The sequence below is a fragment of the Oncorhynchus mykiss genome, chromosome 6 (assembly GCF_013265735.2).
Source record: "Oncorhynchus mykiss isolate Arlee chromosome 6, USDA_OmykA_1.1, whole genome shotgun sequence".
Classification (NCBI taxonomy): Eukaryota; Metazoa; Chordata; class Actinopteri; order Salmoniformes; family Salmonidae; genus Oncorhynchus; species Oncorhynchus mykiss.
Genome location: NC_048570.1, coordinates 88037862 through 88054595, shown reverse-complemented (window position 1 = coordinate 88054595; position 16734 = coordinate 88037862). Strand labels below are relative to the sequence as shown.

Genomic DNA, 16734 nt, shown 5'->3' with positions numbered 1-16734 from the left:
GTTTAGCATTCAGTTATAAAGTTCAACCAATGATATTAAAACACAAGACACTAAGCAATGTTTACAATCAGTGATGGCTTCTCAGGATGTTTAGCATTCCGTTATAAAGTTCAACCAATGATATTAAAACAAGAGACACTAAGCAATGTTTACAATCAGTGATGGCTTCTCAGGATGTTTAGCATTCAGTTATAAAGTTCAACCAATGATATTAAAACACAAGACACTAAGCAATGTTTACAATCAGTGATGGCTTCTCAGGATGTTTAGCATTCAGTTATAAAGTTCAACCAATGATATTAAAACACAAGACACTAAGCAATGTTTACAATCAGTGATGGCTTCTCAGGATGTTTAGCATTCAGTTATAAAGTTTAACCAATGATATTAAAACAAGAGACACTAAGCAATGTTTACAATCAGTGATGGCTTCTCAGGATGTTTAGCATTCAGTTATAAAGTTCAACCAATGATAGTAAAACAAGAGACACTAAGCAATGTTTACAATCAGTGATGGCTTCTCAGGATGTTTAGCATTCCGTTATAAAGTTCAACCAATGATATTAAAACAAGAGACACTAAGCAATGTTTACAATCAGTGATGGCTTCTCAGGATGTTTAGCATTCAGTTATAAAGTTCAACCAATGATATTAAAACACAAGACACTAAGCAATGTTTACAATCAGTGATGGCTTCTCAGGATGTTTAGCATTCAGTTATAAAGTTCAACCAATGATATTAAAACACAAGACACTAAGCAATGTTTACAATCAGTGATGGCTTCTCAGGATGTTTAGCATTGCGTTATGGATTTAACATAGGCACGAACAGGCTAATAGACCGTGTGTGGAGGATCGCAAGGCTATATCTGCTGAGGAGAGGATGGCCGTCATGTGGTTTAGGCAAAAGCACTCTTCCACGTTGTTTCTGGATGACTGGATGTTTTTAATATATCGCCCCTGACAACCTGCTGCTTGGAGGGTGCTAAAGGTCGAGGCAGGAGTTCCCGGTGGCAGGAAGTGAGCTAAAGGACTGGGGAGGATCACTACCATGCACTAGGTAGTCGCTATCACTACCATGCACTAGGGATGTGACAAATGGAAAAACACGAGTTTGTAGTGATGCCTCTAGCAGTGTCTTAGACCGCAGTGCCACTCGGGAGACACAAAATGTGATTTTAAACCTAATCCTAACCTGAATCATCGGCATCGTTAACAGTTGGAAAAATGGCAGAGAGAGGCAGGCGACGAGAGGCAAAGTCCTGTATGGCAACACCTTGAGAAGTTAAATGGAAAGGAAAGGCAGCAAACTTTGCCAGGTGGAATTGAGGTACAGTAATGCTTAACAATCTGAAAGGAAGACAGCATAAAAACAGAAATAAATCCCCCTCCGCCACATGGTAGTAATGCTTAACAATCTGAAAGGAAGACACCCTAAAAACAGAAATAAATCCCCCTCCGCCACATCCACAAATACCTTTAAGTATTCAGACCCTTTGCTATGAAACTCAAATTGAGCTCTGGTTCATCCTGTTTACATAGATACATCAAGTATGATCAACAACTTGATTGGAGTCCACCTGTGGTAAATTCAATTGATTGGACATGATTTGGAAAGGCACACACCTGGAAGGTCGTCCTTCTGGAAGGTTCTCCCATCTCCACAGAGGAACTCTGGAGCTCTGTCAGAGTGACCATCAGGTTCTTGGTCACCTCCCTGACCAAGGCCCTTGTCCCCTGATTGCTCAGTTTGTCCGGACACTAGGAATTGTCTTGGTGGTTCCAAACTTCTTCCTGTCCCTCAACACAATCCTGTCTCAGAGTTCTATGGACAATTCCTTCGACCACATTGGCTTGGTTTTTGCTCTGACATGCACTGTCAACTGTTGGACCTTATATAGACAGGTGCGCGCCTTTCCAAATCATGTTCAATCAATTGAATTTACTACAGGTGGACTCCAATCAAGTTGTAGATACATCAAGGATTATCAATGTAAACAGGATGCACCAGAGCTCAATTTGAGTTTCATAGCAAATGGTCTGAATACTTAAAAAGGTATTTGTGTGTCCTATTTCTATTTTTAATACACCAGCAAACCTAGTTTTCACTTTATTATTATGGGGTATTGTACATAGATTGTTTAAATGATATATTTTTCTCACCAATTCCAGAACAGGGCTGTAAACGTAACAAAATGTGGAAAACGTCAAGGGGTCTGAATACTTTGCCAATGCACTGTACTCCTCCCATTGGCTGTTGTCAAAACAGCAACAATACCAAGAACAGGCAAGACAAACATGGTTTTCCACTTAATGCCAACAACCGTTCTACGCTCCAATCCATTCTCCTATCAGTGTTTGAACAACTGAACGACAGAAAATGGAGATCAAAACAGAGTGAAAACAAAGTACAAGGCCCTCAGCCATTTAGTATGACATGAGGGTCATATGGACCTCCGTTGACACTCCGGAACACCCCTCTATACATTCAGCTGAATGGGCTCCATGGACTCCTAAACAGACGGTGCCAGTGCCTGAGAGGACCAAGGCAGCAGTGTGACTCCACCGGCCAACACCACAGTGTGTGTCTGTGTAGGCGTGTGTCCATAGCCACTACTCCTCATGCCAGTGTCTGTCATAGCAGACCACAGGACAACAGGGAGAGCGGCAAGCTTTCCATTGGCTCAGCAACAGCCAACCAGATATTACCAATCCTCAGAGAGAGCACCCCCACCTTAGTCCCTGTGAGCCTGTCTGGACATTCAGGCTATTGCACTGGCACCGACCAGGAAGTCTGGCCCCGAAGGCAGCACAAACACATTTTTCTAAAAGCCCCCTCCATTCACTACTGGCCATAATGAGAGTACAGTGAATAATAGGATGGGAATACAGCTCCATCTCTGTTGGTCTTGGTGCCGGGGTGCTGAAGCCAGCTCTTTGTTGATGTGGCTGCTGGGGCTGCCGGGGAAGGGGGGGGGGCGTCTGAGGATTAGAGCACCCCGGGGTCGGGGTCGGGGAGGATTAGTGCCGTCTGGTTTAGGACTGAACTGGGCCATGGTCAACGGTGCCCTGAGGGGCCCCAGCGAGGGGGTCAATGAGACTACCCCATACAGACAGCAGTGGTAACAGTGACACCACATTTCCAAGAGCCAGTACTCAGTCAGAAAAAAAAATGGCATTAGGGATAACAAGTGATGTTCGAAAGAGGAAATAGTCTGTCTCACAAAGTTGTGTAATACGTTGTATTTCACCAACACCCATGATGATAGCAAAATGAGCAATGTCCACATTTAGGCTACTCCATGGTAATATTTAGGAAGACAACATACAGCACAGTTATAAAAAGGAACCATTCAGTACAAAATATATAGAAATTATTGGACAGCTGTTTGAATTAATGAGGCACTCAATGATGCATGGTCACTATCACACTGAATCAGCTGACTATGCGATGTTGCACCATGTCATCATGAGCCCCAGTTAAAATCACCGAGCACTGTTCAAAAATGTTAAACAGCATGAATCACCCATTAAATCAACATTTAAATGTGATATGAATGCCCATTGACTACTCAGAAAACAGAAGTCTGTGGGTGAAAGTGTCTAGTTTTTCAAGCCCGTATTTTCTCTCAGATGAGACAATAGTGGCCTAGCCCTTCCTGACATCTCTTGGCTTCCAGAAGCTCTGCTGTCATTCCGGGGTGACAAAGTGGCCCTAAAGCAAAAGGGCCTCAACAGAAAGACCATTGTACAATGAAGTGGCGAGATGGGGAGTCATCCACACTTGAAACCAGGACATGGGAGTCTTTTCCACAGTTTGAATGCTTCAGTTAAAAACAGAGCACACTGAAGACATCATGAGCACTTTAAAAACACTTCCCCTCGTCTTTTCTGCATCAGTCATGTATTTATTAACTACTCTTCTACAAGCTATTGGAAACTGGAGCCATGTGTCATGGGGAGGCATCAAATTAACTATCAATAGGGATTGTCACACCCCCACTGTGACTCGACAAATGAACTGACTGGGGAACTCTTACGGAAACCATCCACAGCAAACAGATCTCGCCTCTCGCTAAATTCCAACCCCTCAAAAGTATCCACTCCTCAGGAACAGGGTAAACTTGGCACCGTTAACCCTGTGTTTGTCTGTGTTGCCCTTCTCAAACCAGCAACACAAGCAGCATATTGATTGCGAGGGCACCGTAAAACCTTTGCTGGCTTTCAGGTCTTATCGATCTCTCAAAAAAAATGTCTCCAATCCATTAGAGCGCTTTATATTCATGGCTCCTTTTGGTTCTGAAGTCCTGAAAACTTGTTTGTTTTACCACAACTGTGTTGAACTTTAATGGCAGGGCTGAATGAAGCACAGTTGGATGATCCATCTTATCGGTCTTGCTGACAGCAATGTTAGTTAGCCAGTAACCCAGCCATCCAAATGACCGGAGTGACTTACCAGAGGGCTGCAGGCTCCAGGAAGTGTCCAGCTAGGAGCCAAAGTAGGGCAGGGCCTTCCAGCACTACACTATTATTAGTCTCAATGGGGCGCCTGGCTTAACGCTCCACTCACGGTACAGAGACTAAACCCCCTCGATGAGCAGACTCAAGTGACTGAAGCATTGGGGCAGATGATCAATCTACCTATTAGTGTCTACTTGACAGTGAGCCTATTAAAAAAAAAAGGCAGCCGCAGAACAGGCCAGTGACCCAACATTTTAGAGTACAGAGGTCCTGAGGCAAACAAATGAGACCCAGCTAGTTGGCCAGGCCTGCACAGGCCCACAATAGTCTTACCAGGAGTCGTATTCCTATTTTTTCAAAATCTCCTTTCAAGATGGCTACAGGTCGTGTTGAAATTGTTCCTGTAGTTAGAAATAAGATTAGTATTCCTGAAACATTATTTGGTCTGAGAAACTAAGCTAATTGATTAAACCCAAATTGGTCCTTTTAATTTATAGGACTCAATAAACAAACATAGTACCTAACATCCAATTTGGACCATAATTATTGTAAGTCATGAGGAATCCAATAACATGATCAAAAGCCCCCCCCCCCCATTATCAGTTCCCCATGTCTAACAAGTAGTATGTAACAACGGCTTGGAGTATTGTTTCGTCATACTATGTAATGTATTCCCTGTTAACCTGGTGGTTTTTCCCTGTTCCGAGAAATTGGCCATTGAAGTTGCTTGCATTACTTAACAAAAGTGTGAAAATACCCAGTTTTGTCCATTAGATGCCACTGTTCCTGCCACACCCTTTTATAAAATGTCACTGGTCTCATGTTTATTGAACAGATCGCAACATTGTATTTGTAACTTTGGGTAGAGAGCCATTTGCTTGTGCTCATGATGAAAATAAATTGTATGGTCTGAGATGGTGGGTGTCATGGTTTGCTGAAATTACATGGAACAGCTCCTACGGACGCTCATTAAGAGGTGCTGCAGTAAAACAAAAAGACAGCGGAAAAGGCCTCATCTGAAAATCGGTGAAGGCCAAATTACTTCTTCCCATTTCACTTCAGCTTCCTTTGTGCTCGAGACCTGTTCTCAGCCAAACTCCCTATTAAAAATTCCCCTCGCACCTTCCAGTATAATTAGTCCACTGAAATATCATATGCCTCTTAATCAAAGCACTTGGTGGGCCTTGGCAGACTCCCCAAAGCTTTAGCAAAAGTTAATAAAGGAGAACGGGAGGGAAAGTTCTGCATCTTATCAAGGCACTGCAGGTGAGACTCGCGATTATCAAGACATACTGCTAAGTGCTAATTATGTGTGGACGGGGTTGGTTTCATTGGTTGTAAACTGTCGCTCTTGAAAGCAGGGTTGCTGTGTGTGTGTGTGTGTGTGTGTGTGTGTGTGTGTGTGTGTGTGTGTGTGTGTGTGTGTAGGCTATGGGTTGAAACATGGAACTATTGTAACTACCAAGACAGAAGTCACATGAGCCACTGATTACAGCTACAACTCACATTTCCATACAACCTTGACAATAAGAAGAGATTTAGGAATGTTAGTAAAAATGCTGCATCATTATGAGGCTACACTGCTGCTAGTACCAGGCCCATCATTATGAGGCTACACTGCTGCTAGTACCAGGCCCATCATTATGAGGCTACACTGCTGCTAGTACCAGGCCCATCATTATGAGGCTACACTGCTGCTAGTACCAGGCCCATCATTATGAGGCTACACTGCTGCTAGTACCAGGCCCATCATTATGAGGCTACACTGCTGCTAGTACCAGGCCCATCATTATGAGGCTACACTGCTGCTAGTACCAGGCCCATCATTATGAGGCTACAATGCTGCTAGTACCGGGCCCATCATTATGAGGCTACACTGCTGCTAGTACCAGGCCCATCATTATGAGGCTACACTGCTGCTAGTACCAGGCCCATCATTATGAGGCTACAATGCTGCTAGTACCGGGCCCATCATTATGAGGCTACACTGCTGCTAGTACCAGGCCCATCTCTCTAATCATTCAAGACTTGCCCTGAAACACAGCCTTGACAGGGGGACTTTTACATTTCCAAGAGATTTGTGTTAATTCAATTCAATTCATAAATACATTACTGAGAAAGCTGTTATATTGTTAACATTGGATATTTAATCCACTGCAGCACACTAAATTGTACCATGCTTAAATAATGGTTTGGTTGTTTGCTAGACTCACTTGTTACTGATGACAATACCTTGGGGTCGACACCGTGTAGGTAAGCCTTACTGAAAACAAGCCGATGGAACAATTTGTTAAGAGCAAGAGTTAACATGGTCGTGGGTCCTTGAAACACAATTTAGCCAGAAAACAGGAAGGGAGACGTTCAAGCACTGCCACTTCACGGCCACGTCCCAAAAGGACATGACAATTAGAGGTTTTCCTAGTGTGCTCCAGTAGGGTATGAGCAGCACAGAGTGGCCATCTGTCTGTATGCCTGGCCCCAGACACCCCACCTCTGATAACCTCCCAGCAAACCACCACAGGGCAGGACAAAGCCAAACAAGTGTCATAAAGCCACTCAGTCTGCTTTAGGACTCTGCTTTGATGGGCAGCAGGCAAAACCCCCAGAGACAATGGCATCTCCCCAGGGCACAGAAATGTTAACATTCCTTGAATACAAATTTCTTCAGCTGGAATATTTCAAAGCTCATAAAAGCAGCTCATTGTTGAGGGTTGCTTTCCAAAGCTACGGAACAGGAAGTAGGACTACCAAGCCTCATTCAAACAATAAAAAGGGGAAAAACAGAACAAATGTGTATATCTGTGGCAGGAAGCTAGACGGTACCGTCTCTCTTTAGGCTAACGCAAAGCAGCTGATACAAAAGCCTCACACACACACACAATAATTAGCTTACTTTTTGACAGTCTGATAATCAGCCCAACTTATCATTCATTAATTTAGCCAAGATGATAACTGCTCCCAATAGAATGAGGTGGTAAGCTGAGATAACATAAGCTTGTTCAAACCCAGAACTAATTTAGTTCATCATGCAAATGAGAGACGCCAACATTTCCCTGAACACTGCATTGCCCCACACCATTTAGCCTACAGAACCTAGGTTCCTCACGCATGTAGCCTAGTGCTCTGGCTAATGTTGCTTTTCACATCTGTTCAGTCTATTCGAGTTCTCAAGTAGTCTGAATAACATGACTGAAATAACAGCAACATTAAAAAAAAAATATATATATATATATATTTTTTTTAAATAATAATAATAATAATAATAATAATTAGACTACAGGCCAGGCCTTTAACACTGGGCCTGATGTAGTCCTAGCAACTAGCTAGCCTCACCTACATGCTTCAAACATGACTTTTCGGTTCACTTTTTTTTTTTTTTACACCTTTATTTAACTAGGCAAGTTAGTAAAGAATAAATTCTTATTTTCAATGACAGCCTTGGAACAGTGGGTTAACTGCTTTGTTCAGGGGCAGAACAACAGATTTTTACCTTGTCAGCTCTGGGATTTGATCTTGCAAACTTTTCGGTTAATAGTCCAACGCTCTAACCACGAGGCTACCTGCCGCCACTAAAGCACATCAAAAGGCCCATGTATTCCCAATGACTATATAAAAGAATTTAGCATTTTGCCCTGGTGCGACCAAAGCCGAGCCACTTGAGGAAAGAGATGGCTCCAGCAGCTGACTGGAGAAGTAGAGTAGAGGCCATTTGTCCACTGTTTGTAAAGTAGCTGGATCTTCTGGATGCAATCAGCACCTGTCTATCCAACTATAGCACCCTTAATACTGGTCTACTTCACATAGCAGAGAGCCACATAGGAAAAAAGCTTTGTAATTAACTGAACACTTTCCCCAGAACTAAAGATTCCTGTTGAATCAACTTACCACTGATGCATTAATAGAAGCTGTAAATACATTTGTTTCTAAATAAATGCAGGAATTACAATTTAGTGTGTGCGCAACATCCAACATATTGAAAGCCCTCACTGAGAGGTGGAGCCAGGTTCAAGAGAATTAGCAAAACAGTCAATTCAGCACCATGCATAAGAGTTGTAAGACTTCTTGTAAGAATACAGAAACAATATCCACTCAGACCAATGTGGTCCAGAGGTTCATTCCACTGAAACAGCAGAGCTTGCAGACGCCTGATAAGGAAAACAGCTGTGGTTGACTATCCAGCTCTTGTCAAGACAGGCAGATCTTTCCAAATTCATGTTTCAGACATGATTAAGCAATTAAGGGAAAGGCCTACGCATTTCATTCAGGCAAATTCTTTCTAGAGCCATGCCTGACCTGAAGGGAAAGCAGCAAGTCCTGTAAACTGCTGAGGTGAAGTGACTTGATCAGACAACACCGCAAACTAGACAGGGCTGAGGCCAATGTTCCCTAAAAAAAAATTCCCAGCACTGAGAAAATGTAAAGTATGCTGAGCGCAAACTTGAACATAGTAAAAATTCAGTGCAACTTCCAGCCCGTTGACTGAACACTGAGGGTGCACCCACTTTAAGTTACAGTTTTAACAGAGGCCAAGGTGACTGAAAATGTTGTTTGATGCAAGAAACCACTTTACAAAATAAAATGCATTATTATTCCCATACCATTACTACAGAGAATCAAACAGTTACCCTCTCTCTGCCTGTTGGCTTAGCTTATTTCATGCCTGTCTCAAAATACAGCACTGCCCCTAAGACAAAACAAAAAAGCTCTTTACCTGACTCTCTTTTCAAAGATTTATAGAAATGCATGTGTTTTGTGCTCTTGGAGGAAGCAATCACTCCCCATTGCTGACTACAAAAAATTGTGTAACTTGGCTAACTCACTAACTAGCAAAAGATAAACAAAATGTGTACAAAACAAAAGCATTTACTCATGACTGATCATGCTGTAAACACAGTCCAGCTCAAAGTAAATGGCACACATCCATATATGGCAACAGTCTATTTGCATATAGGCCTACTGCAGCACAGGTATGTGTAGAGTACAGGTTAAGTAGTGCATGTCAATGCAATAGAATCCTACTCCGATGCGTTCTGCCGACAGCAAAAGTATTTTGTTTTGGGTAGTGTTGCATTGAAAGTGGCTAACATTGCGTTGAGTCGATCACAATTGCCATAGTAAAGGGAAACGTTGATAGCGTTAACTGGGAAAACTCTAGAACAATGGTCACCAACCTTTTCTGAGTCAAGATCACAGAGTCAAAATGCAAGCTGAGATCTACCGCTTAGATATATTAACATGACTTAGACGTAAGCCTATGCAACATTAATAACCAACATTAAAAACAGCACTGTAGCAATAAGGTTTGTGCAGTAAACTATAGGCTCATTATCAATGCATACTGTCTTTGCTGCCAATGCATTGTGTTGGAGACTTTATTATATTCAAGCAATAAGGCACAAGGTGGTGTGGCACAGTCGAAGTTGAAAGTTTACATTAATTTAGGTTGGAGTGTTCAAAACTCGTTTTTCAACCACTCCACAAATTTCTTGTTAACAAACTGTAGTTTTGGCAAGTCGGTTAGGACATCTACTTTGTGCATGACAAGTCATTTTTCAAACAATTGTTTACAGACAGAATATTTCACTTATATTTCACTGTATGACAATTCCAGTGGGTCAGAAGTTTACATACACTAAATTGACTGTGCCTTTAAACAGCTTGGAAAATTCCAGGAAATTATGTCATGGCTTTAGAAGCTGCTGATAGGCTAATTGACATAATTTGAGTCAATTGGAGGTGTACCTGTGGAAGTATTTCAAGGCCTACCTTCAAACCCAGTGCTTCTTTGCTTGACATCATGGTAAAATCTAAAGAAATCAGCTGAGACTTCAGAAAAATAATTGTAGAAGTCCACGAGTCTGGTTCATCCTTGGGAGCAATTTCCAAACGACTGAAGGTACCAACAAAGGTACGCAAGTATAAACAACATGGGTCCACGCATCGTACCGCTCAGAAAGGAGACGCGTTCTGTCTCCTAGATAAGAGTGTACTTTGGTGCGAAAAGTGCAAATCAATCCCAGAACAACAGCAAAAGGACCCTGTGAAGATGCTGGAGGAAACAGGTAGAAAATATTCTATATCCACAGTAAAACGAGTCCTATATCCACATAACCTGAAAGACAGCTCAGCAAGGAAGAAGCCACTGCTCCAAAACCTCCACAAAAAAACAGACTACGGTTTGCAACTGCACATGGGAACAAAGATCATACGTTTTGGAAAAATGTCCTCTGATCTGATGAGACAAAAATAGAACTGTTTGGCCATAGTGACCACCGTTATGTTTGGAGGAAAAAGGGGGATGCTTGCAAGCTGAAGAACACCATCCCAACCGTGAAGCACGGGGGTGGCAGCATCATGTTGTGGGGGTGCTTTGCTGGAGGAGGGACTGGTGCACTTCACAAAATAGATGGCATCATGAGGCAGGAAGATGAGGTGAATATATTAAAGCAACATCTCAAGACATCAGTGAAAGCTTGGTCGCAAATGGGTCTTCCAAATGGACAATGACCCAAAGCAGACTTCCAAAGTTGGGGCAAAATGACTTAAGGACAACAAAGTCAAAGTATTGGAATGGCCATCACAAAGTCCTGAACTTAATCCTATAGAAAATGTGTGGGGAGAACTGAAAAAGCGTGTGCGAACAAGGAGGCCTACAAATCTGTCTCAGTTACACCATCTCTGTCAAGAGGAATGGGCCAAAATACACACAAATTATTGTGGGAAGCTTGTGGAAGGCTCCCCAAAACATTCGGCCCAAGTTAAACAATGCTACCAAATACTAATTGAGTGTATGTAAACTTCTGACCCACTGGGAATGTGATGAAATAAATAACATTTAAATAAATCACTCTACTATTATTCTGACATTTCACTTTCTTAAAATAAAGTGGTGATCCTAACTGACCTAAAACAGAGAGTTTTTACTAGGATTAAAATGTCAGGAATTGTGAAAAACTGAATTTAAATGTATTTGGCCAAGGTGTATGTAAACTTCCGACTTCAAATGTATATGGCCAATATACCACGGCTAAGGGCTGTTCTTACGCACGACGCAACGCAGAGTGCCTGCAGACAGCCCTTAGCCGTGGTATATTGGCCATATACCACAAACCTCTGAGGTGCCGTATTGCTAGTATAAACTGGTTACCAATGGAATTAGAGCAGTAAAAATAAATAAGTTCTCATACCCATGGTATATTGTCTGATATACCATGGCTGTCAGCCAATCAGCATTCAGTGTTTGAACCCCGAATTCAGGGTTTGATCACACCAGTAATAGATATGTTGTTGTATTACTTGTTTAAATAATTTGCTGATGGTGCGTGCATCTGATGGTCACTCACAGCGGAGGGCGAGAGCAGCAGACTGAGGGTCCGCCTCTCAACACCCCTCCACTTTCCCTTTCCTACACTGACCAAAATGTTGACATTGCTAAGTAAGAAATGAAACATGAACTCAGTCATTAAAAACAGCAGCTCTTTGCTGTACTCATTGAGTCTCTCTCATGGTTTTACACATCTTGAAATCTCACAGTACCAACGTTGCTTCAGCTTTCTATAATGCCTGCTGCGTTACTGCAGACACGATCATCTGGGCCAACTGATTGGACAGCGGTAGGTCTGAGCCAACTGATTGGACAGCGGCAGGTCTGAGCCAACTGATTGGACAGCGGCAGGTCTGAGCCAACTGATTGGACAGCGGCAGGTCTGCGCCAACTGATTGGACAGCGGTAGGCCTTTAGTGCACTTGATTTGCTCTCTGGGCCCGCCGGGAAGGGAGAGTTTGTACCTACAGTCACATGAAATGGTTCAAAATGGCAACCTTTCCCCTACCCGGGTGCACCTACCACCAACAGCAGGAGACAAATAAATAAAAAATAGGAACAAGGATTTATCGTTGGGGTTTTTACAGAAATGTTTGAAGGTCGACTAGGAATGCCTTGGAGATTGACCAATCGATCGACCGGTTGGTGACCACTGCTCTAGAAAGTTGAGTGAAGTTTAATCTCAAGCTACTCTCTGCAGGCTGATATTCCTGCACTGCAGTCCCAGGGAGCTGCGCGTCTCGGGGCTACTGCGTGTGCGCGCACAGCTTAGAGGGAACATTGGCTGCAGCAGAAATCTCAAATTAAACTCTAAACCCAATGAGCCATTTATGCATCACATTTCTAGAAAAGATGTAGTCCCCGGGTCTTTTCAAAAGTGCTTATGAATGAAAAGGCATTTCCACTGATGAGTCTCTTTTGGAAGTCTGAATAGCAACTGATGCACTGTTCCTTTGAGCATCAGCTAGCTCTGCACTTCAATCACAGAAAGAATAATTCAAGAATGTATGACAAAATGTGCTGATGAAGGACATTCATTGAAGAGAGGGCTTTGAAATGGGTTTGGAAGGACACGTAAACTACAAATCACAGTCGCTGACTGACAAAAGTGCACACTGCCAAGGCCAAACCATGGAGGCTTTCTTGGCATATACAGTGCCTAAAGAACATATTCACAAATATATATAACACAAGTGTTCAACAACCGGAGTTAGAATCACCTTTGGCAGCGATTACAGCTGTGAGTCTTTCTGGGTAAGTCTAAGAGCTTTCCAAACCTGGATTGAACAATATTGCCATACTATTATTTATTTTTAATGGTTTAAGCTCTATCAAGTTGATTATTTTTAAGTCTGCCATACATTTTCATGCAGATGTTAAGTCCAAACTGTAACTCGGCCACTCAGGAACATTTAATGTCGTCTTGGAAAGAAACTCCAGTGTATATTTGGTCTTGCGTTTTAGGTTATTGTCCTTCTGCAAGGTGAATTTGTCTCCAAGTGTCTGTTGGAAAGCAGACTGAACAAGGTTGTACTCTAGGATTTTGCCTTTGCTTAGCTCTATTCTGTTTCTATTTATCCTAAAACACATCCCTAGTTCTTGACGATTAATATCATACCCATAACATGATGCAGCCACTACCATGCTTGAAAATATGAAGTGGTACTCAGTGATGTGATGGATTTGCTACAAATATAATGCCTTGTATTGAGGAATGCATGTTTTGGAATATTTATATTCTATACAGTCTTCCTTCTTTTCACTCTGTCATTTAGGTTAGTATTGTGGAGTAACTACAATGTTGATCCATCCTCAGTTCTCCTGTCACAGCCATTAAACTCTGTAACCCCTTTAAAAAGTCACAATTGGCCTCATTGTGCTATCCCTGAGTGGTTTCCTTCCTCTCCGGCAACTGAGTTTGGACGGGGGTCTGGATCGTCGCAGTGACTGACTATATTGATACACCCTCCAAAGCGTAATTATTAACTTCACCATGCTCAAAGGGATATTCAATGTCTGCTTGCTTTTTTTTTTTGTATTACCCATCTACCAATAGGTGCCCTTCTTTGTGAGGCATTGGAAAACCTCCCTGGTCTTTGTGGTTGAATCTGTGTTCTGTGTTTGAAATTCACTGCTCGACGGAGAAACCTTACAGATAATTGTATGTGTGGGGTACAGAGATGACGCAGTCATTATAAAATAAATATTAAACACTATTATTAAACACAGAGTGAGTCCATGCAAACGTATGTGACTTGTTAATCAAATTTTTACTCCTGAACTTATTTAAGCTTGCCATAAGAAACGGGTTGAATACTTGACTCAAGACATTCCAGCTTTTTATTTTGTGTGTGTGTTATATATATATATATATATTTTTTTTTTTTTTTAAATGGGGGGAAAATAATGACACTCAATACATTTAAAATTCAGGCTGTAACAACAAAAAAAAGTGTGGAAAAGGTCAAATTGTGTTAACTTTCTGAAGGCATTAGGCTTGCTAGAGCGCACAGAGCAAAGACTGCTTCTCAGAGCAGAGATGCAGACACACAACAGCCAAGTGGGCTGAGCCAGTGCTCAGCCAGTGCACACAAAAGCCCCAAAAAGTAACTGTATCCAAGACTGCAGAAACAGTTTGACAGAACAAAGTGAAGCTGGATGAACCTCCGTTAATTGGTGAAGAGGCTGGATAGAATAGAACTGACTGCGGTGTGTGACACTTTTTTATTTCTGAAAAGTAGTGTATTTTTTAAAGATCAGGGGAGCCAAACAAACAGCCCTCAGGGCAAAATAAGTTTGACACCCCTGTTTTAGGTTGTTTTCACACTTGGTCCCTTTCAGACGACTTTGGAGAACTCAATGCAGTTTGCAAAAAGAAAATTGTACAGTGTGAACATTCCAAAGGAACTCCGACCTTTCAAAAGAGCCCCAGACGCGAAGCGAAACCATCTGGAGAGGTGGTCTGAACTCGGTTCCTTCACTTTTTGGGGGTAATGTGAACAAAAATCTCCCCAGGTTTACATGTCGTTATTCCAGCGCCACCGTTTCCCCTGACATAACCCCTCACGTTAGTGCCACAAAAGAGAGATGATGCGCAGGTTTGTGGGGGAAAATGTGCCGTTTTGGATATTGATTAGCAATTGTCAAGAATGCACAGAAATGCCCCAAAAAATTGTGGAGTTTAGTTTAGATAATTTTTTGCAATATGTGATCTATAGGCTAAGAGAGCTTCATAGACTGTTTATTCGATTGTGGGGTTTGAATAGTGTGAGGAGATAATATACTGTATTTGGTGAGAATCACAAACTAGGGTACAACATTTATTCTAGCTCTCAAAAGGGGAAGTACCCAACATCAGGTTTACAATTTACCATGACAGCATTATTTAATCTGCAGTTATTCTTCTGCCTTTTATTATGTTACCATAATATTTACATGTTAATCGTATCTTCTGATTAAAATGATTGTCTCATCTTTTAACTAAATGCAATCTATTAGCTTCCAACAACGTAAGTAGGTATATCTAGCTGTCCAATAGCACATTCTGATTGAATGGCTTTCCTGCCATTTGTAAAAACCCCCGAGTGCATTGAATACATTTTTTAAAAAATATCTTGGGTCCAGTCTAAACATAGCAATGTGACTCACAAAATAGGTGACGTGAACTGGCAAAATAGTTGAGTCCTCATTCAAATGCAAGGGCAGTGTGAACTCAAAGAGAACTGAGTTATTTAGATGTTTTTTTAATCCCCAGGGTTCGCTTTAAAAATGACTGAAAACACCCATAGATGAATCAGACTAGTTTTATACTATGCTAGCATAGCCAAACTCTAAAACGGGACTGAGGAGGGTGGAATCTACTTTGATTGTGGTTGGGTTGTACAGACAGGATAACTCAAGTGTTAATGTTGTACCATCTGGTAGTTAGAAATAGTTAGCTAGTTTACTCGCCTAAACTCAGAAGTTCAGAGTTGAACGCATGAGAGACTGGCCACGTAGCAGGAGCTTGCTAGAATGTCAAGAGGGCATGAACACTGTTACGGTACCCAAATGTGGCTTTCCTTATTTTCTTTATCCCTATACACTGAACAACATACCTAGTTAGTGTTTTTGTGCAACTTGCAAAACATATAGCTAGTTAGCTAGCTAACGTTACCCGCTGTGGCTGTACGAGTGTGTCTACAAGAAGCTAACGTAGCTGCCAGCTGATGTCTTAAAACATTGCTGGCTGGTCCACTACTGTAACGTTTGCTAGCTGGCAGGCTAACGTGTACATGTAACTTCCATGCATCCTATCAAATACAATGATAGCTAGCTACTTAGCTAGCAAACAAGCTAGTACGGCAAAAAATAGCAATTTCCGTCGCTATACTGTCTGAACAAGGCACTACATATGACGGTTATCCTAACTAGCAGCTGGCTGTGTATGTGGAGAATGGAAAATTATTAAACAGACGTTAGCATTACATGGGCAATAATAAACATTAGAGAATGCTGAAAGACGTGTGACTTACCTGCGACAAAAGCTCAATAAATGTCCTGTTCAGTTATAGTGCTGAATATCCAGGGATGCTGAAATCAATTACTTAGATAGCTGGCTTCTCTCTGAATGTTCCTTTTCACAAGAGGCTGTATGCCTTACCTTCGCGCAACATTTAATGTGGACACACAATCGCGCATCTGCTTCTCACTGCTAGCACTCTGACACCGCGAGACAGTACGAGAGGGTGGAGATCCGACGGACCAATGAGAGGCCCCGGTGAGAAAGGCAATGGCCAATGAAATCGAAGATTGTCCGTTGTTTTTTTTGTCATTGGCAGATTCAGATATCTGACGTTAGGGGTCGCGGTTGTGCACATACACAGTCATTTTAAATGATCTGTCTGTTATTTTAACTAAATGGGATAAAAGTATGTTTCATTCAATAGCAAAAACAGTTGTAAAAACAT

At 42.0% G+C, this 16734-nt stretch overlaps 1 protein-coding gene across 1 annotated transcript in view; it reads right to left on the bottom strand.

Moving 5' to 3' along the window:
- Positions 1–16499, bottom strand: part of LOC110526997 (D-glucuronyl C5-epimerase B) — an 83775-nt gene extending 67276 nt beyond the window's left edge. Inside the window, exon 1 of the mRNA XM_036981399.1 lies at positions 16300–16499. The gene's annotated coding sequence lies outside the window, so the exon portion shown is untranslated. The remainder of the gene's footprint in view (positions 1–16299) is intronic.
- Between the last annotated feature and the right edge of the window lie 235 nt (positions 16500–16734).